Source organism: Orycteropus afer, unplaced genomic scaffold, assembly GCF_000298275.1.
Source record: "Orycteropus afer afer isolate SDZICR_OR568_19922 unplaced genomic scaffold, OryAfe1.0 scaffold00017, whole genome shotgun sequence".
Lineage (NCBI taxonomy): Eukaryota > Metazoa > Chordata > Mammalia > Tubulidentata > Orycteropodidae > Orycteropus > Orycteropus afer.
In genome coordinates, this window is record NW_006921604.1 from 1,308,835 (window position 1) to 1,328,491 (window position 19,657).

A 19,657-nucleotide genomic window follows, 5' to 3' on the forward strand; every position below is an offset into this window, starting at 1 on the left:
GCAACCTAATAATAAGCTCTGCTAACCAAGGACTGCATGGGCAAGGACCACACTGGTGCCTGACAACCAGAAAGGAAAACAGAAAAAAAGGAGACAAACAAAGCTGGGGACTGCTGGCTGTCCTGAGGGTGCAGCCATTTTGAATATTTGCAAGTAGTATTCTGACATGGACAGCAACCTAAGAACAGGCTCCACTTGATGGGGAAAGCACAAGCAACCGCACTGGAGGCTGATGACTAGAATGGTGAGATATTCCTGTTGTTACTCTTATACCCCACACACTTTTGGTGAACAGAGGTGTGGCCATCCTCCACCTCAATCCACCTTCTTGATAAGCAGGAATTCCATCCCAGTCCATGCCCTGACAAAGCCTGGGTGGCCTGCCCCACCCCCACAGTTTTGCTTATGTTTGCTTGTTTTAAAATTATTCTTTTTGTCTTCTTCATTTCTTCCTTTGTATTGACTTTTTTTTTTTCTCTTTCCCCTTCCTTGGTTCTTGTTTTTGCTTTCTTCTCTTCCCTTTTCCTTGTTCCCTTCTTTTTTTTCTTTTTGAGTCTTTCCATCCCTTGTTTTTCCTTTTGAAGTTTTCCCATTTCTTCTTTACTATTCTTTTACTTTTGCTCTTCTCCCTCACTCCCCACTCCCCTGATATTGTGGGTTTGTTTTTTTTTTCTCTCTTTTTTTCATTATATTTATTTTGTCTTTTCTAAACATATTTTTAAATTTTTTCTTCTCATTTGTTGCTTTTTTTTTTTTTTAAGCAATTGTTCCTGACTGTTTATGTTCTTTGAGTTGTTACTCTCTTGTTTTTCCTTTTTTGGTGGTTTTTGTGTTTATTTTGTGTGTATGTCTGAGTAGGAAAGAGCAACCATTCCTACACAACCCAACCACATCTGCACCTCCTGCAGCCCTACCACTGAATGTGGGCCACCACTTACTTTTGTACCAATTGATCAATGATAGATGGTGACCAATACCAGCTTAACTCATGCTCAACTGCTCTTCATGAACAGTTCTGGTGGCATAATGCCTAAGGCATTTGACTGCTAACCAGAAGGCTAGAGGTTCAAACCCACCAGCCACTCCTTGGAAGGAAGACTGGGTAATCTACTTCCATAGACATACGGCCTCAGAAACTCAAGGAGGGGTTGCTATGAGTCAGAAAAATGACTTAATGGCAGTGAGTTTTAACAGAGACCTGTGTACATACTCTCATTCTCTATCACAACCATCAGGAAACAAGTGGTGAATGCCAAAGTGCTAACAACTAGTGAATAAAGAAGCACCCTCTCAAACAGATATATCAAAACAAAATGAAAGGAAAAAAATCTTGGGTGAATCACACCAACATACAAACACAAATTAAAAATAAATACAACATTACAATATCTCAGAGACAACTAACCATCCCATTCCAAACAAAGAAACAAGATAAAGTAAGACAAACAAAGGTCCAGCATACAAACCCAGAAAACATGCCTGAGGAAGAAGAAGCATTGGAACTCCCTGATAGGGAATTCAAAGAATTATATTTAGGTACCATCAAGAAATTGAGAGCCAGATCAGAAAACACTGATGAAATTAAGGAAAACACGGAAAATACGCTGAAAAATTTAGGAAAACAATACAAGAACAAATTGGCAAAATAAAAAATTAGAAATGATACAAAAACAACAAATAGAAATCCAGAAGATTAATACTAAGATTTCAGAACAGATGACACACTGAATGCACAAAGGAATAGAATCGAATCAACAGATGACAGAATTAATGAGATTGAAGACAAATACCTCAATACTACTTTGTAAAGGGATAAATCAAGGGGAAAAAAAAGATCAAAACAAAATAAAGAAAGCCTAAGATTCATGGGGGATACCATCAGGAGGAATAACCTACATCAGAAGGAAGATTGGGCATTAGCTATGTGTTTAATCTTCCCAGTTTCAATACGAGTAAGTAAATGAACCACATACTTACTGGCTGTCACTCATAATATTGAGTGGTTGGCACGAGAAATCTTGAGAAACAAGTAAAACAGCATAAGCCTCTGCCTTTTGCGTTGAAGTATAATGAGTGTTTTTGACTCTATCTTTTATAGCAGAGTGATATCCTGCCTTTCCTTCACCAGTGCCAGCAGTAAAAACTGTTAAAGCATTGGGAATAGGATGATTAAGACATTTTTCAGGAAAAACCCACTTATGTGATTCTACTACTTGTAGTAGCTTCTGAGATGGTCTATGATTGTCTGATTGACCCATAAATGTAGCAGTAACAATCTGCCACTCTACATCATTGCGAATAAGGTTTTGTAATTGTTGTCTAGTATATGGTTAATGTAATATAGTAAAATCTATTCCTGTTAATTGCTTATGTCTATGTAATAATTTCTGAATACATATAGCTACCATAGTAGGGTATGTGGTGATGGAATTAGATAATTGACAAAGAAGATGAATCCATTCTATAACAGCCTGTGTTTGATATAACACTCCAGTAGGGCTTTCAGGTGTGGCTAAAATAATTCCTTGTACTGGGGTTGTAGTGTCAATTTGGGTTAATTGAGCCTCTAGCATCCGTTGCTCTACTAGGGCCAATTCTTGCTTTGCTTCCTCAGTTAAATGTTTGGGTGAGGTTAGATCTGGATCTCCCTTTAAGGTATCAAAAAGAGAACTAAATTGTTTGAGTAGTGATGCCTAGAGAAGGCTGTATCCAATTAATATCCCCTAGCACTTTTTGAAAATAATTTAAAGTGGTTAAAGAGTCTAATTGAAGAGTAATTTTCTGTGGTTGTACAGTTGTTTTGTCTATGATATGTCCTAACTATGAAAATGGAGCAGTTTTCTGAACCTTTTCAGGAGCTACTTTTAAACCATGACAAGAAAGCTGCTCACTTAAATGTAAGAAAATTTGATTTAATATGTCTTTATTAGGGTGACTGCAAAGAATATCATCCATACAATGGATAATAATGGCTTGTGACCAGACAGAGCATGTCTGCTCTACTGCACACACTACAAAGTTCTGGCACACAGTAGGACTATGTTTCATGCCCTGAGGTAAAAATCTTCTAATGATATCGCTTTGCAGGGGGCTTGAACATTAATCTCTGGGATAGAGAAAGAAAATCTAATCTTGTCTTGTGGTTGCAATGGAATAGTAAAAAAGCAATCTTTTAAGTCTAAAATTATTAAATGCCAATCAAGAGGTATCATTGTTGGTGAAGAAGGCCAGGCTGTAAAGGTCCCATACTTTGCATGCTAAGATTAATAGCTCATAAATCTTGTAACATTCTCCATTTGCCAGATTTTTTCTTTATAACAAATACTGGACTAGGCCACGGACTATTAGAGTGTTCGATGTATCCAGCATCTGATTGGTGCTGAAGAAGTTCATGTGATGTGTCAAGTTTCTCCCTGGATAGGGGCCACTGCTCCACCCAGATAGGCTCATCTGAAAGCCAAGTAATTGGTTCAGCCATGGGTGAGGGAGTCATTGCAGTAGCCCCCACTACAAAGGGTGATAGCCCAATCCTTTTTTGCCCATCATTTCTCACTGGTGAGATTGGATGGACTTCTCCCTGTTGAGTAGCCCCCAGGCCTTTATGTGGGTCAAATCCTTGTGAGACCATCATATCAGTAACTTGGGCAGTTGGACTAAATAATAATACTCCCATGTTACTTAACAGATCCCATCCCCATAAATAGACAGGAATTTTTTCAAAAACATATGGCTGAAAATGCCTGATTTTCCTTCACTGTCTTCCCACTGCAGCACTGCACTGCTTCTCGCAGGGGTGGAAACTTCCCCTAGACCCCTTAGTTGAGTATCTGCCACTTCTAGTGGCCATTGTTGGGGCCAGTGATGTTTTGCAATTACTGAAACATCAGCTTCTGTGTTAAGCGGTCCCATGAATAATTTGCCATTTTTATAAATGCTTAGCTGAGGTTTATCTTTAGTAACTTGTTGAATCAAATTAACCTGAGTGCAGTCAACACCTGTACTTCCAAATCCATTTTCACCTCTTTGTTTGTTTAAATATACTCCAGTTCTAACACTTGGTAATAGAATAAGTTGAGCTATTTTAGCCCCTTCAGAAAAGCTAACAATTCTTTGTACCCACGCTATTATTTTAATTTCCCCTTCATAATCTTCATCAATAGCTCCTGGTACTACCATAAGTCCTTTGAGCGTATTTCCACTACCACCCATGATAATTCCCACCATCCCTTTAGGGAGTAGTCCAAAAATTCCTGTCCCAATCATTTGAGTACCCATTTCTGAAGTTAGTACAATTCAGGTGGTGGCACAGAGGTCCAATCCTGCATTTCCCAGGGTTGTGTGGCAGAGGGACGTAACGGAGGGTCGTTTTGCTTGGGCATGATTACTGGTGGAGTGAGAGAGCCTGTGCTTCCCTGGGTTGCGTGGCAAAGCGACGTAACGGAGGGTTGCTTTGCCTGGGCAAGATTACTGGTGGAGTGAGGGAAAGAGCTGCCCCTATTGTTTGTCGGGACTGGGGTAAGCCTGTCTAGAAGTTTTTTGGAAGAGGCTTTCCATTAATATCAGTTTTTGATCTACATTCCGAAGACCAGTGTTTTCCCTTTTTGCACTTTGGACATATATCTGGAGTTCAAGAAACCCCAACCGAGTTATTAGGAGGCTTTCTCTTTTCTAATTTCTTTGGGCATTGTTTAGCAATATGCCCTAATTTGCCACAAGTAAAACATATCCCAGATAGTTGTAAATTAGTTAAAGTAGCAGCTAATATATTTGCTGAATGAGTTTGAGTGTCTACATCCTGGTACTTTTGGATCATATCAGTTATAGTTATTGTCTGTTTTGATCTACCCATAGCCTGTTTATAATCTTTGTTAGCATTGTCATAAGCCAATTGTTTAATTAAGATATTAGTGGCTATGTTATCACTAACACTTCTAGTCACTGCTACACTTATCCTATCCACAAATTGTTCAAAGGGTTCTATAGGCCCTTGTATAATTTTTGTAAAGCTAGAATTATTAATTCCTTTTGTCGGTAGTTTAGACCATGCCTGAGAGGCTGCGGCTGATATCTGCTGATATGCTTGTAAGGGATAAGTTAATTGAGCTGCAACCTCTAAAAACCATCTGGTGCCAGAAAGCATTTCAAAACTAATGGGAACATTATGTTGCTGATTTCTCATACTTTGCTCTGCACAAAAATCATAAAAATACATTTTCCATATCAAATAGTCTCCTCCCTCTAATGCAGTTTTAGCCAACACATACCAATCATAAGGACGCAAACTTCTTGAGTAATAGTTTCTATTACAAACGGTGCTGTTGGCCCATAGGTGGCAATAGCTTGTTTCAAATCTCTAAGAGTTCTAAAAGAAAAGACTTTATGTCCTCGCACTGGCAAATTAGTCTGCGTGTCTACGTATTCTGTTAAAGGAAAAATACGTTTCAATTCTAATGGAATGTCCTCATCCATGGCTCTCGCCTTTTGCACCATAGCTTGTATAGGTGAGAAAGGAGGCACAGTGATGATGAATAGTTAACTTGTTTTCCTGAGGGAGGGAAAGGGTTAAAAGGCAGAGGAGAGCAGGCACCGGCAGGCATAGTAACAGCTGCAATAGCCTGATCTAAAAATGGATTTAAGGAAGGATATAATTTCTCCTCCTTTACTTCTGACAGTTCAGTTTCTATCTTTTGTTTAATTATTTCTTCTTGTAATTTTAACTCTTTTAATTTTGAATCTGTGTCTACATTTTTTCTCCTTTCCCACTTTAGGATCTATGCCCACACTTATTCCTTTATCTAACTCTAAACACAGTTTCAAAATACTCCAAATAGAAAATACACGCTCTGGAAAATCCTCTGGCCCACGTTCTTTTAAACGTTCATTCATTTGTTGACCGATGGTTTCCCAGGCCGTTAAATCAATGGTTCCTTCCTGAGGAAACCTCGGGCTTGGACCAATGCCTTAAGAACAGAAATATAATGATCCCTTTCATGAGATTCTGAATTCTCCATGTCAGCCTGGCTTAAAAAAGAATCTTAATAAATTCACCCACACATACCCTTTTTCTTGTCATGGAGCTTTGATTTCACTCAGTGCGGTGTCCTCTCCAGCACTTGCCACTTTGCTCCAGGTCCCTGTTCGGTCGCCACTTGCTGCCTCCAGCACGGCAGCACAGGTCACTAAATGAAGCAACACGAAAGGACAAATGGTTTTTTAAATGGAACGGGGGCCAGGTGGACGCCCTGCATATTCTGCAAGAGCGACCCCAATGCCTTTGTTCTACTTTACTTATATGTTTGTACATGATTACATCATCATTCTTGGAATCCATACAATCAGCTTATTCTCTACAAAGCTAAAGTTTTACTCCTCTATGTGCTCAAGGACAACAGGTGGTCATTGAAACAATCACAAAAGCCTCCTCAGGAATAAGGAGTGTAAGAGGATAAATGTTTACTAGGGCACAGTGACCAAAGTATGAAACATCCCAAAGAAATAAAAAAAAAACATGGACTACTAGAATAACATCTAATTTTAATACTTGATGTTTTGCCAAGTAACCATTTAACTGTGAGAGAGGCCTTGCCTTCTCTTGTTGCTGTTGGAGAGGCCTTACTTTCTCTTGTTGCTGTGGGACATATGCCTTACATTCATGTCCTTTGATAATTTCTCTCTCGGTCTCCAACAGTGGTGCTAAAAGGCTAAGTGTGTGCTAAAAGGTCTATGGCCCACTTCCTACTTTGACTCCCCCACCCAGGTAGAATAAGCTCTCATGCCTTCACTGCAGCACACTAAGGAATGACATGATTCTTACGATAGTGTTATGGATTAAATTGTGTCCAAGGGGAGGGGAGGGGAAGAGACATGTTCAAACTCTAATCCCCAGTACCTGTGAATGTCATCTTGTTTGGAAATAGGGTCTTTGAAGATGTTATCAGTTAAAACGAGGTCATATTAGGATAGGGAGGTCCTAATGCAATATGAGCAGCGTCCTCATAAAAAGAGAAGAGACACAGACAAGGGCACACACAGGGAAGATGTCATGTGAAGACAGAGGCAGAGATTGGAATGACACATCCACAAGCCAAGAAATGCCAATGATTACGAGTAACCACCAGAAGCCAGGAAAGCAAGGGAGGGTCTTCGCCTAGAGCCTTTGGAGAGAACATGGCTCTGTTGCCACTTTAATTTTAGACTTTTAGCCTCTGAAACTGTGAAAGAATAAATTTTTGTTGTTTAAAGTCACCTAGTTTATGGTACTTTGTTACTGCACCCAGAAACTAATACAGATAGGTTCTGGCCAAACTCTCCCTTTTGAGAAAAGGCCCAACTATCCTTCTTTCCTCTTTCTGCTTCCTGATCTCAGGTAGAAAGCTCAGAGTCTAGAGACTTCCCTCTGGAAATGGACTCATCAGCCATCACACTTTCTCAATTCCAACTCTAATCCATGTGGCTAGTTGGATAAGTAAACTCAGACTCTGGTTTGCACACCTAGCCATTTAGATTCAGAGGGGAAGAAGTTTGAGTTAGGCTCCTTTCCAGCCTTGAGCTGAATGATAGACCCCCACCCAGAGAAGCCCTATATTGAGGTGCTATTGTATACTCATCTAGTCATTTACACAGTTCGTCCTTCATTCCCATATGAGCTATTGTAATTTGCACATGTAGATTCCTCCACAGGGAACACAAGAGGGAAGAAGAGATATGTAGGATTCAGCAACCAAATCCAACTCAGAACACCTCATACTAACCAAAGTAAGTAGCACAGGGTAAGTACTCAATAAATTTTCATTGATTGATTGAATTCAAGTAAAGAGGAAAAGACAATTTAAGATCCAAGAGGTAGGAAGACCATAGTTTGGTTAGGGAGCAAAAGAGACCAGAAGTGGGCTGTATAGCTGGGAAATTCCCAACCTGGCTCTACTGGCAACAGTAGAAAAATCACCCAGAAAAATCTAGAGGTTTCTGCCTCCAGGAAAACCAGTTGCCATGGCATTGATTCTGACTCATGGAGACTCCATGCATATCAGAGTAGAACTGTGCCCCATAAGGTTTTCAAGGCTGTGATCTTTCAGAAGTAGATCACTAGGGCTATATCCCAAGGTGCCTCTGGGTAGACTTGAACCAACAATCTTTTGGTTCCAACCTTTTGGTTAGTAGCCGAGTATTTAACCATTTGAACCACCCAGGGGCTCCTCTGCCTCCAGAGTACTATTTGATGCTGCTGCTCTGTAGGCCGGCCCTTCATCCTCCAGCTACTGTCATGAAAGCTTTCTCTCCTCTTGGCCCTGTGGGTGAGAACCACCTGCTATACTCAGTACTTGTATTGCTTCACTCCCAGACCTCCATTCAGGGTCTAGGTGTGCAGCTGGTTTAAGAACATCTAAAAGTCACTTGTTGCTATGTTACTGATTGTAATCATAACCATAATCTGCTGATTCACCTCTTAGCTTCACTTGGGAAACCAAATTCCATCTGGCCTTTTTCCCAGCAGCAGCCTCCTCATTTACCTAAACCCTTATAATCTTTCTCACCTCTATCTAGTCAATAGCTTACCACAAGGCTCAAACCCAGTGAAAATAAAAATGACTCTGGTAATATTTCAATCTTATTTTCAAATGATTTTTTCACAATTTCATTCAGGAAAAACACCTAAATGAAGATTCCTTTCATCTAAGAAATGTTAAATCTCAAAGGCAGGACCATGATCTGGGGATTCTTGTGAAAATGGGTAGCAGGAAGAAGGAGTTTAAAATAAAAGAGTTACCATGTTACCAGTAGTTACTTTGAAGGATGAGCTGAGAGCTGAGTAATGATTTTCTTTCCCTTTTCATTTCTCTGTATTGTTAACTCTGATAACCAGAACTCTTTATAATCTGCATCTGTCAAATACAGAGAGTCCCTGGTGGCACAAATGGTTAAGTATTTAATTGAAACTCTGGCAGTTTGAACCCACCCAGAGGTACCTTGAAAGAAAGATCTGGTGGCCTGCGTCTGAAGGGTCACAGCATTGAAAACCCAATGGAGCAGTTCTACTCTGCACGCAGGGGGTCACCATGAGTCAGAATTGAGGGATTTTTTTTTTTTTTTTTTGATGGGTCAAGTATATAATGGTCACTAACTAGGGAAATCAGCTCAATGCGAGGTAAAAGGAATTAGGACCAGGAACTAGACTCTGGCTGGCAGCAACCAGGCAAGACACAGGTCCCCACCAACTGTCTAGGGTCCAGATGTTCCCCTGGGTGTGGGAGAAACAGAAGAGATGAATTCCAAGACCCAAGAAATCCAGCAAAAGGGCTGGAATCTAAGGTTCTGGAAAGATGAGTGGACGTTGTAACCACTTCTGTGCTGAGGCTCTGTGCCTGCTGGCTCTTTTGACAAGTGGGCAACTGCAGTAAACTACTTCTAAACTCCACTTGCGGGAGGGAGACTGCTTCTGGTAGTTCTCAGTGCTTGGACATCTGCGTCTAGAGTGGGTACCTTATAGTTCATTCATCCAAAGTGGAGTCCCTGGGTGATGCAAACATTTAAGCACTCAATTACTAATTAAAAGGTTGGAGGTTTGAACTCACACCTGGGAATAAAGGCTTGGCTGCAGGAAGTAAAGAAGTCATGGCCCCTTCTCTCTCAGTACTCTCCGTCCAGGGAGAGCCAGGCGAGGGGAGAATTGGAGGAGAATATTTTAGGCAAAGAAAATAGCAAAGGCCAAGGTCTAGGGTCAAGGGAAAGCCAACCTGTTCTGAGAATAGTCAGTGGTTCTGTCTGTCTTGGCTAAGTTCTGGGTCAGGCTGGAGGTGAGGCTGCATAGGCCAAACTGGGTAGGCCACACACAAGTTCCTCTTGTTCAGGGGCCCTTCAGGCAAAAGAGCATTGCTTCAAATTTTTCACTTTATAAAAATCTCTTTCATCACAGCATAAACAATGAATCTGGGTAGAGAAAAGCAGAGTTGGGGAACCAATTAGCAGGCTGAGAAGTGAGTAAAGAACCTGCATCCTGGGGCAGGCACAGGGCATAGGGAGAAGGAGGTACCTTCCTTAGGCATTAAAGAGGTATAATCTAGGCAGGTGGTAAAGGTCTTTCCTTACATCTGGACTGGAACAAACCATCAGCCCCAAAACAAAAGAGTAGGAGAAAAATAAAACAAGATGGTGATGAGGTTGAAGATAAACCATGGAGGAGCATGGCATTATGAGAATGTGGCACTGATAGTAACCGTGGAAATTGTAAAACAAACATTTACATAGTGCTTACTATGTGAGCTTACTTAGCAAAAATTAGCTGACATCTTAAATTCAGTAGATTCTATTTTTTTGGTCAAGTTGTTGAAGTGCATAAGAAAAACCAAGTAGGTTTTTGTGGTTTGGATCCAAGATAGCAGGCTAAACAGGCATACTACCTAGACCCTCTACAACAAAGACCTGAGAAACTAAATCAAACAGGTACAGATGACAATCCTGGAGCCCAGAGCTACAAAGGAAAGGATAAAGAAGGAGATCAAATACCAATTAGAGGAAGAAACTGAATAAAAACAGCAAATAAGGAAATATATGGAGGGGTGAATTGCCAACTGGCCTGGCACAGCATGGCCATTTTGAATTATTGCAAAGCAGCTTTTTAATCAGGACAGGCACCAGATAACTGGCTCTGCTTATCCTGGACTGCACCAGCACCCACATCAGTGATCGGTGATCAGAGAGGTGTGATCTCCCCGAATTACCCTACACAATCTCCCAGTGATCAGAGGCATGGTCCCCCTACCCCACCTACCCAAAGGCCAGTCAATCCTCTCACCCATTGCCAGTGTTGTGCTGCTGGTTTTTTTTTTTTTTTTTTCTCTCTTCTTAGTCCGTCCTTCCTTCTTCCCCCACTTATTTTCTTTTCCTTTTTTATCTTCCTCTCTCCACCTCCTTTTTTTTTTTTTTTTTTTAATTCCATGGAGCAGGCACCCTGTCCCTCCACAGTAGGTGGTGTGTGTTCCTTCAGAGAGAGGTTGGCAGTTAGCGCTTGTGCCACTACTGTGCTGCATTTTTTGCTCTTTTTCCTTTTTCTTTTTCTCTTTCCTCTTAGTTCCTCCCTCTTCTGCCCCCACCTTGTTTTCCTGTTTGTTTATTTTGTTTTTTACTTCCTCTTCCCCTCCTTTTATTTTTTTGATCCCATGAAGTACGGCCTCCATGGTCAGCAGCCCTGCCTCTGCAGGCAACAGTGCCTGACTTCACAGAGTGGGCAGCCTCCACCCCATCACCTCCATGGTCAGCAGCATCTTCCCCCACCTGCTGGAGACCAAGAAAAAGACCCCCAAAAGAACATGATTGCAAGGCACATGTTCTAATTACAGTTAAGAGGTGGCAAGGCCTGTCTTATGGTTGAATGTTCGCTTTAAGAGATGGCAAGGCCTCTCCTACGGTTGAATGATTGTTTGGTTCCAGCTTTGTGTTCCTGGGGCAGAACGTTGCCCCGGCAGAATGATTGCTAACCTGTCTCCCTGGGATAATGTTTTGCCCTAAGAATAGTATACCTTAGAAACCATTTTTTAGAATCATGTACCTTAACAATCATGTTATGTTTTAGAATGATGTATTTTAGTGATTATTTGTTAATCCTGCAAGAGATAATAACCTAATTAGTTATCAACCAATACATTTGGACACGGGAAAATGCTTTTGGGTATGGAAAAGAGTAAAACCTTAACTTTTAATTAATAGCTGATTGTTATAAGGAAATATATGATTTTATTGTAGAAGAATATTTGATTGAATACTTGATTGTTTTAAAGAATAATGATGTAATTGTATGCTTATGTATAAATAAAGCAGGATGGATGCTTCAGGGGTCACTCTCGCAGAATATGCAGGGCGTCTGCCTGGCCCCCGTTTCTTTTTAAAAAACCATTAATCCTTTCGTGTTGCTCCATTTTGTGACCTGTGTGGTTTTGCCAGACAGGGCACCCACCCCTCTGCAGCTGGCAGTGCACACTCCCACGGAACAAATGCCGCGTACCAGCTGCAGCCATATTTGACAGGTAGCACTTGCGCCAATACTATGCCTCTTTTTTTTTTGTTTGTTTGTTTCTTTCCTTTCTCCTTTTCTTTCTTCTTAGTTTTTCCCTCTTTCTCCCTTGTTTATCCTTTTTATTTTATTTTGTTCTCTTATTCCCTTTCTTTTTCTTTTTTTTTCCCCTTGATCCTGGGAAGTGGGCTCCCCACCCCTACTGTCTCCATTGTCTCCACAGGCACAGTGCATGATCCCATGGCACAGGTCCCCAGCACCCTCTCACCTCTACATTCAGCAGTGCCCACTCTCAGACCTCCACGGTCGGCAGTGCACACTCCTGCAGAGCAAGCAGCAAATTCTAACCATGGCCATGTTTGGCAGCTGGCACTTGTGCCTGTACTATTCTCCTTTATTTTTCTTTCTCTTCCTTTTTTCTTTTCTTTTCTTTTTCTTCCTCTTCCCCCCGCTTCCCCCACCCCACATCAGCTGGGAGCTAGCAATCCTACTCAGACATACCTGCCATGTCTGTCCCCCTCACCCATTGGGTAAGTGACACTACCCACTCCAGTACCACTGGATCAACAACAGACAGCAGCCAATACTTGTCCAGCCTATCCTCAGTTTCTCTATATGACCAGCCATTAGAGACCTAATGTCCACACTCTCACCTACTACCAAATTCATCCAAAGATAGGGGGTCAACACCCCAATGATGTCACACTTGTGACCAGAGTAGCCTGCCTGCCCTGATATCCAGATATATTAAAATCAAACAAAACAGAAATCAAGATGAAGCAAACCAATCAATCAACTAATATAATAATACCACAATGTGTTGGAGACAACCAACAAATTCAAATCACACACACACACACAAGAACAAGACAGCTCAAGCAAGTGACTACAACACAGGACCAGAAAATAGGATCACCATGAGTCGACTCAACAGCTGGTTTACTCACCACTAAGGAACTAGTGTAGAAGGCACTTGACTGCTAACCAGAAGGCTGGCGGTTCAAACCCACAAGCCACTCCTCGGAAGGAAGGTTGGGCAATCTACTTCTGTAGTGATACCGCCTCTGAAACCCAAGGAGGGGTTGCTATGAGTCGGGTCTATGAGTCCCGCACATTAACAAGAAGGAGCTCCCCTGCATCGTGGGCATACAGCCACTGGGTGGCAGGAGAAGGTCTCTGTTGCTCAGCAAGTGACCAGCTGCTCTGGCCTTGTCTGAGATGCTGGCTCTGGGCTCTGGCTGCTGCAGGATTTGCATCTTGGCCTTCTGACACCCAGCTTTCTAATAAACACATGATCTTTGTTTGTTAAATCCTCTAGACATGTCCACTTGATGATGAAAAGCCTATGTATGCTTAAGAAGAAAATCTTCATGGCAAACCCATTTTTAAAGATATTTCCACTTTTTCTTCTAACTAAGGTGCTGAATGCCAACACTCTCCAGCAAAGCAGTCATTCCTCAGACCCAGGAGCGACACTTTGCTTTGTTATAAATTCAGTGTTCTTAAATCAGTCTACAGCCAACCACTGCATCAGTATGAAGAATTTGTCTCTCTCACTGCTTTCTATTGGTTTATCTCTATGTGTGGAAAAACAGCTGATATAATGGCAACCAGTATCCAAAATCTAAAAATGGGAGAAGAAAAGCCTTGGTGCAGGATAAAGCTGGAGAATTTGCCTAAGAATCATCCCCTTTACACCTCTACTTATTTTCTTTTGCCCTTTCCCTACTACTCCCTCCAAATCCCCCCATCTCCAGCCTCCCAAAACGGCTCCAGGGAAAACTGGTTCATGGACCTATAAGGAGAGGCCAAGTGACAGTGTCAATGTGACAGCTTCCTATGAGATTTCCAAGGGTAATTTTGATTCCATATGACAGTTGCCTTACCCCAACCTAAACCCCACAAATCTGTAACTATACGTACAAGAGTCAAACAAGCCTTTCCATCAATGAAAATAGGTTGTCCAGTGGGAAAAGAAACAGCTCTGAGAGAAAGAAGAGGGCCTAAAGAGAGTCCTGCCCCACCTGCCCCCAGCTGGGTCCTGGCATGGGTGGATGACAAATACTCAGATCCATCTAGAGAGCAGGAGGAGACTTATACCTTACTTTCCAAGAGACCCCAAGGAAGCTGCAAGCCTTGCAGATAGTAGAAATGACAGAAATGGTAGCAAGAAATATGTGGACAGAAGCACGCTATGTTGGCATAGACACATTCACTTCAGAAAGTTCAGAAGAACATTGAGAAATTGCCTGTATCCCATATCTCAGCCACGAAAGAGGCCTATGGACTAGAAAGCTGGTGGCAGGGACAAGGAGGTCACAAAGTGCCCTGCAGTGGAAACCACAGGAGTAAGGCCACTGACCAGAGGCCAGACAGGGCCAGACCCAGCTCAGCAATCTCCCAAGGATCACCACAAACCTGTTCCCCACTCCCCATTAACACATGCTGTGAAGACCCCTCCACATTTGGACACCCAAGGGAGAATGAGGCCCTGACTTGGCTGAGTTTAAACCTAAAATGACTGTGAAATTATTGACTTGCCTAAATTTACTTCAAAAAGACTAAGTTTTGTGCTCGCTTTGGCAGCACATGTACTAAAATTGGAACAATACAGAAAAGATTAGCATGGCCCCTGTGCAAAGATGACACACAAATTCATGAAACGTTCCATATTTTTGTCGGGATTTAGTTCGTAGCAGAGCAGCTCCCTCACTATTGAAAGTCAGCCCTCGACACAAGGGTTTTAAATTATATATTAAAAAAAAAAGATTAAGTTTTCTACCACAACACACACACACAACACACAATTAGGACTTTAAACAGAGATTAAGGTGAGTTGTAGAACAGTGAGGATAACCTGGGGCCATAGTCTCAGGGCTTCCACCAGGATTTATCTAACCAGTAATTCTGGTAACTTTTGTGTTTTTGAATTTTGTTCCACAGTTTTCCTCCCATTACTGGGTTGTGAAGGCTGAGGTTCCCATGGCCCGTCATATCCTTGGACTAATTGTTTCCAAATGACTTTGATTTTCTTCACTCTTCTTTCTTCCAGATGAGGGGAGATCAACAGTTGCATCTTAGATGGCCACTCGAAAGCTTTTAAGACCCCAGTCTAAGCCATTAAGAATTTTATTCTTCAATTTTTAAGAAGTCCAGAAGGAGATAGTTCAGGTTTGGTTCAGCAGTTTACCAGTGTTGAGAAGGACCTATACTTCCACTCTGCCTCCTCAACAGGTTTGTTTTATTTCCCTAGGTTGGTGGTTTTCTGGTGACAAGATATGTGCTACTACTTCTAGGATCCTCTCCTCACACCTGCTCCAAAAGTGAATAAAGCGATGGTGGGGAGAGGACTTTCTTCTTGTGCTGCTTTCTTATCTCCAGAAGTTCCTAGCAGCTTCGCCTTCCATCTCCTTTGCCAGCCCTGGATCTTGCATCTACTAGCAAAAGGAAACGGGATTGCCACAATTGGCTCACACCATTTGGTACCAGAACAAAAGTACAACTCTGTTAGCAAGGAAGAAAAAGGAAACAACTTGTGAGTAGGAAAGCAATGGAACAATCCACTGTTATCTGGGAAGGGGAACAAATAATAACTGGTGTCCCCCACACACACCTCTGGGTACATGATTCTTAGGTTCTTCCTGGATAAGAGGACAGGAGAGAATTGAGTTGGCATCATATTCCCAAACTTCATATAGCTGCTATTTGTTATCTACATTTTTCTATCATTACAAAATCTGGACTAGGAGTCAGGAAAAATCTGCTCCATGAATCTTCAGACCTGAGGTTTCCATTCAATATTCTGCAAGCTGCTTCCTCCACAGTGTCGCAGTTATTTTCAGATAGACGTTATAGACAGAAAAGGTAGCTTCCTAAAAATAATCTTGTAGTGGCAATCCGACCCCTCCTGGAAATGATGCACTTTATCTTATTGCTATGGTGTACAATCCTATAGCAGAGCCAGAATCCCTAACAGGACTGCTAGTGATAATGGGATTAAATTCATCTCCATTACAGTCCTCATCATTCCAGCACAGCACAAACAGTATTTGAAGCATTACACATCCAAACATGACATCTGAGGGGCAGCAATATAAACCACATCAGGATCTGCAGTGTAGGTTTGGTATGAGAGAGACAACTTGGTTTACTCTGGTGTCATTTGGGTCCATCCCCCCAGTATCACAGATGTCCATGTTTATTCATTTCTGTTTACTTCTTGGATACACTATCCCTCGTTAACACATCATCCTCCAGAAGAGATTAACTCTTTCTCATTTTTTGCATTGATTCACTCAGAGTAAGGGCCTGATAGCCCAAGGACGCTGTTAGAGAAACTCACTGCCATCGAGCCAGATCTGACTCATAGCGACCCCTCCTTGGGTTTCTGAAGCAGTATCACTAAGGAAATAGATTGCCCAAGGAGATTGCTCGAGGAGTGGCTGGTGGGAGTTCTCAAAATATCTCAGCTCACAACCCCTTCATTAGCACCAAGCACCACTCTCACCTGTTACCTCAGAACTATCCAAGGAGGATAACCAAGGGTAATAAAGCTATCTTTAAGAAGCCACAAATGAGCTGGCATCTTGCCCTTATGATCTTCACCCCAAATGTCCACATTGTTGTAATGTCATCATGAAGTTCGTAAGTACTTTCATCTTCAACTAATTGGCATAGATTCACAGATGATGGAGACATCATTTTTGCCAACCAGAGAACACAGCTGACCTCATTCACCTGTCTCATTTTTGTTTATCTCAAAGACAATTTTGTGTGTCTGGTGATGTGAAGAAATTTCCTGGGAAAAAATTTCCTCAGACTGTATTTCAAATCTTGTTTCTCTTCCACCATTCACATGTTTATGCTGAATTCTTGGCCCATGTTTACATCCTGCCAGTGGCGTCATTGGGGTTGGAGTCACCCAGTACAGTAATTCATGGTGTCACCACCCCTCCTATACCAGACCATACAGAATACTTAATAATGTTTATTATCAATTTTAATCATACAATAATCTATGATAAATATAGTTGTAAATACAGAGCTCTGGTGGTGCAGTGATTAAAGCATTTAGCTGCTAACTGGAAGAACAGCAGTTCAAACCCACCAGGTGCTTCATGGGACAAAGATGTAGCAGTCTGCTTCTGTAAAGATTTACAGTCTTAGAAACCCTCTAGAGCAGTTCTACTCTGTCCTACAGGGTCACTATAAGCTGGAATTGACTCCATAGTAGTGGGTTTGGGTTTTTTTGGTTTATAATTATAAATTGCTTAAATGTTATGTTTCTTACATTATATAAATATTAACAATAAAACTGTTTTTTAAAAATATTTCTGCATTGAATTACAATATTATTAGTTATCACATTATCACATTATCACAATATTATCACATATTAGTAACTGAGTGGAAGGCTTTTTTTCTTCTTCTTTTCACTAAATTACTACTTCATTTTCAAAAAAAGTTATTGATATAGATTCACAATACTTACCACAATACTGTACATAAATTCCAGAAAATTTTACAAAGTCTGTGACTGTAAAAACACCAGCTGCAACAATGGGGCTTGTAGCTTGCATGCAAACCCACATGATTCAAAGCATCATTGTAATTGGGTAATAAAGACAGCTCTGACTGGCACATATTGCTGTTGGTAGGTGCCATTGAGGCAGCTCTGACTCATAGCAACCCTATGTACAACAGAACGAAATACTGTCCAGTTCTGTGCCAGTCTTATAATCCTTGCTGTACCTGAGCCCATCGTTGCAGCCACTGTGTCAATCCATCTCATTGAGAGCTTCACCTTTTTCGTTGACCCTCCACTTTACCCAACATAATATCCTTCTCCAGGGAGTGGTCCCTTCTGACAACATGACCAACATAGGTGAAATGAAGTATGGCCAGTCTTGCTTTAAAGGAACATTCTGGTTGCACTTCCTCCATGACAGATTTGTTCATTCTTCTGGCAGTCCACGGTACTTTCAGTATTCTTCACCAACACCACAACTCGAAAGAATCAACTCTTCTTCAGTCTTCCTTATTCTTTGTCCAGCTTTCACATGCATATGAGGTGACTGAAAACACCATGGTTTGGGTTAGGTGCACCTTAGTCTTCAAACGGATATCGTTGCTCTTCAGCAATTTAAACAGGTTTTTTGCAGCACATTTTCCCAGTGCAATACACCATCTGATGTCTTGACTGCTGCTTCTATTGGTATGATTGTGGATCGAAGTAATATGAAATCTGACAACTTCAATTTTTTCTCCATTTATTGTGATGCTGTTTATTGGTCCAGTTTTGAGGATTTTTGTTTTCTTTATGTTGAGGTATAATCCACAGTGTAGGCTGTAGTCTTTAATCTTCACCCAGTAAGTGCTTCAAGTCATCTCCACTGTCAGCAAGCAATATTGCAGGTTGTTAATGGTTCTTCTTCATATAGTCCAGCTTCTCAGATTATTTGCTCAGCATACAGATTGAATAAGTATGGTGAAAGGATACAACTCTGATGTACTCCCTTGACTTTAAACCATGCAGTCCCCTTGTTCTGTTTGAATGACAGCTTCCTGGACTATGTATAGGTTCCTCATGAGCACAATTAAGTGCTCTGGAATTCCCACTCTTCTCAATGTTATCCATAATTTGTTATGATCCACACAATCAAATGCTTTTGCATAGTCAATAAAACACAAGTAAACATTTGTCTGGTATTCTTCGCTTTCAGCCAAGATCCATCAGATATCAGGAATGGTATCCCTCATTCCACATCCTCTTCTGAGTCTAGCTTGCATTTCTGGAAGCTCTCTGTCAATATACTGCTGCAATCATTTTTTAATAATCTTCAGCAAGATTTTACTTGCATATTATATTAATGATATTGTTTGATAGTTTCCACATTCTGTGGGATCATCTTTCTTTGGAATGGGTACAAATATGGATCTCTTCCAGTCAGTTGGCCAGGTAGCTGTCTTCCAAATTTCTTGGCATAGATGAGCGAGTGCATCCAGCAAGGCATCCATTTGTTGAAACATCTCGGTGGGTATTCTGTCAATTTGTGGAGCCTTGTTCCTCACCAATTCCTTCAGTACAGTTTCAACTTCTTCCTTCAATACCATTGGTTCTTGATCATATGCCACCTCCTAAAATGGAAGAACATTGACCAATTCTTTTTGGTACAGAGACTCTGTATATTCCTTCCATCTTCTCTTGATGTTTCCTACATCATTCAGTATTTTGCCCATAGAATCTTTGAATATTGCAACTCAAGGCATGAATTTTTTCTTCAGTTCTTTCAGTTTGAGAAAGGCTGAGTGTGTTCTTCCCTTTTGGTTTTCTCACTCCAGGTCTTTGCACATTTCATTATAATAAATGAGTTTGTCTTCTTGAGCTGCTCTTTGAAATCTTCTGCTCAGCTCTTTTATCTTGTCATTTCTTCCATTTGCTTTAGCTAGTCTCCATTCAAGGGGAAGTTTCAGAGTCTCTTCTGACATCCATTTTGGTCTTTTCCTCCTTTCTTGTCTTTTTAATGACCTTTTGCTTTCTTCATAGATGATGTTTTTGATATCGTTCCACTATTCCTCTGGTTTTCAGTCATTGGTATTCAATGCATCAAATCTATTCTTTAGATGGTCTCCAAACTCAGAAGTGATATA

At 41.2% G+C, this 19,657-nt stretch overlaps 1 non-coding gene across 1 annotated transcript; it reads left to right on the plus strand.

The window, feature by feature from the left end:
- The first annotated feature begins 14,577 nt into the window (after window positions 1-14,577).
- On the plus strand, window positions 14,578-14,684 carry LOC122152161. Its single transcript, XR_006164423.1, has one exon. It is a non-coding gene; the product is annotated as a U6 spliceosomal RNA (small nuclear RNA).
- The last annotated feature ends 4,973 nt before the right edge of the window (window positions 14,685-19,657 follow it).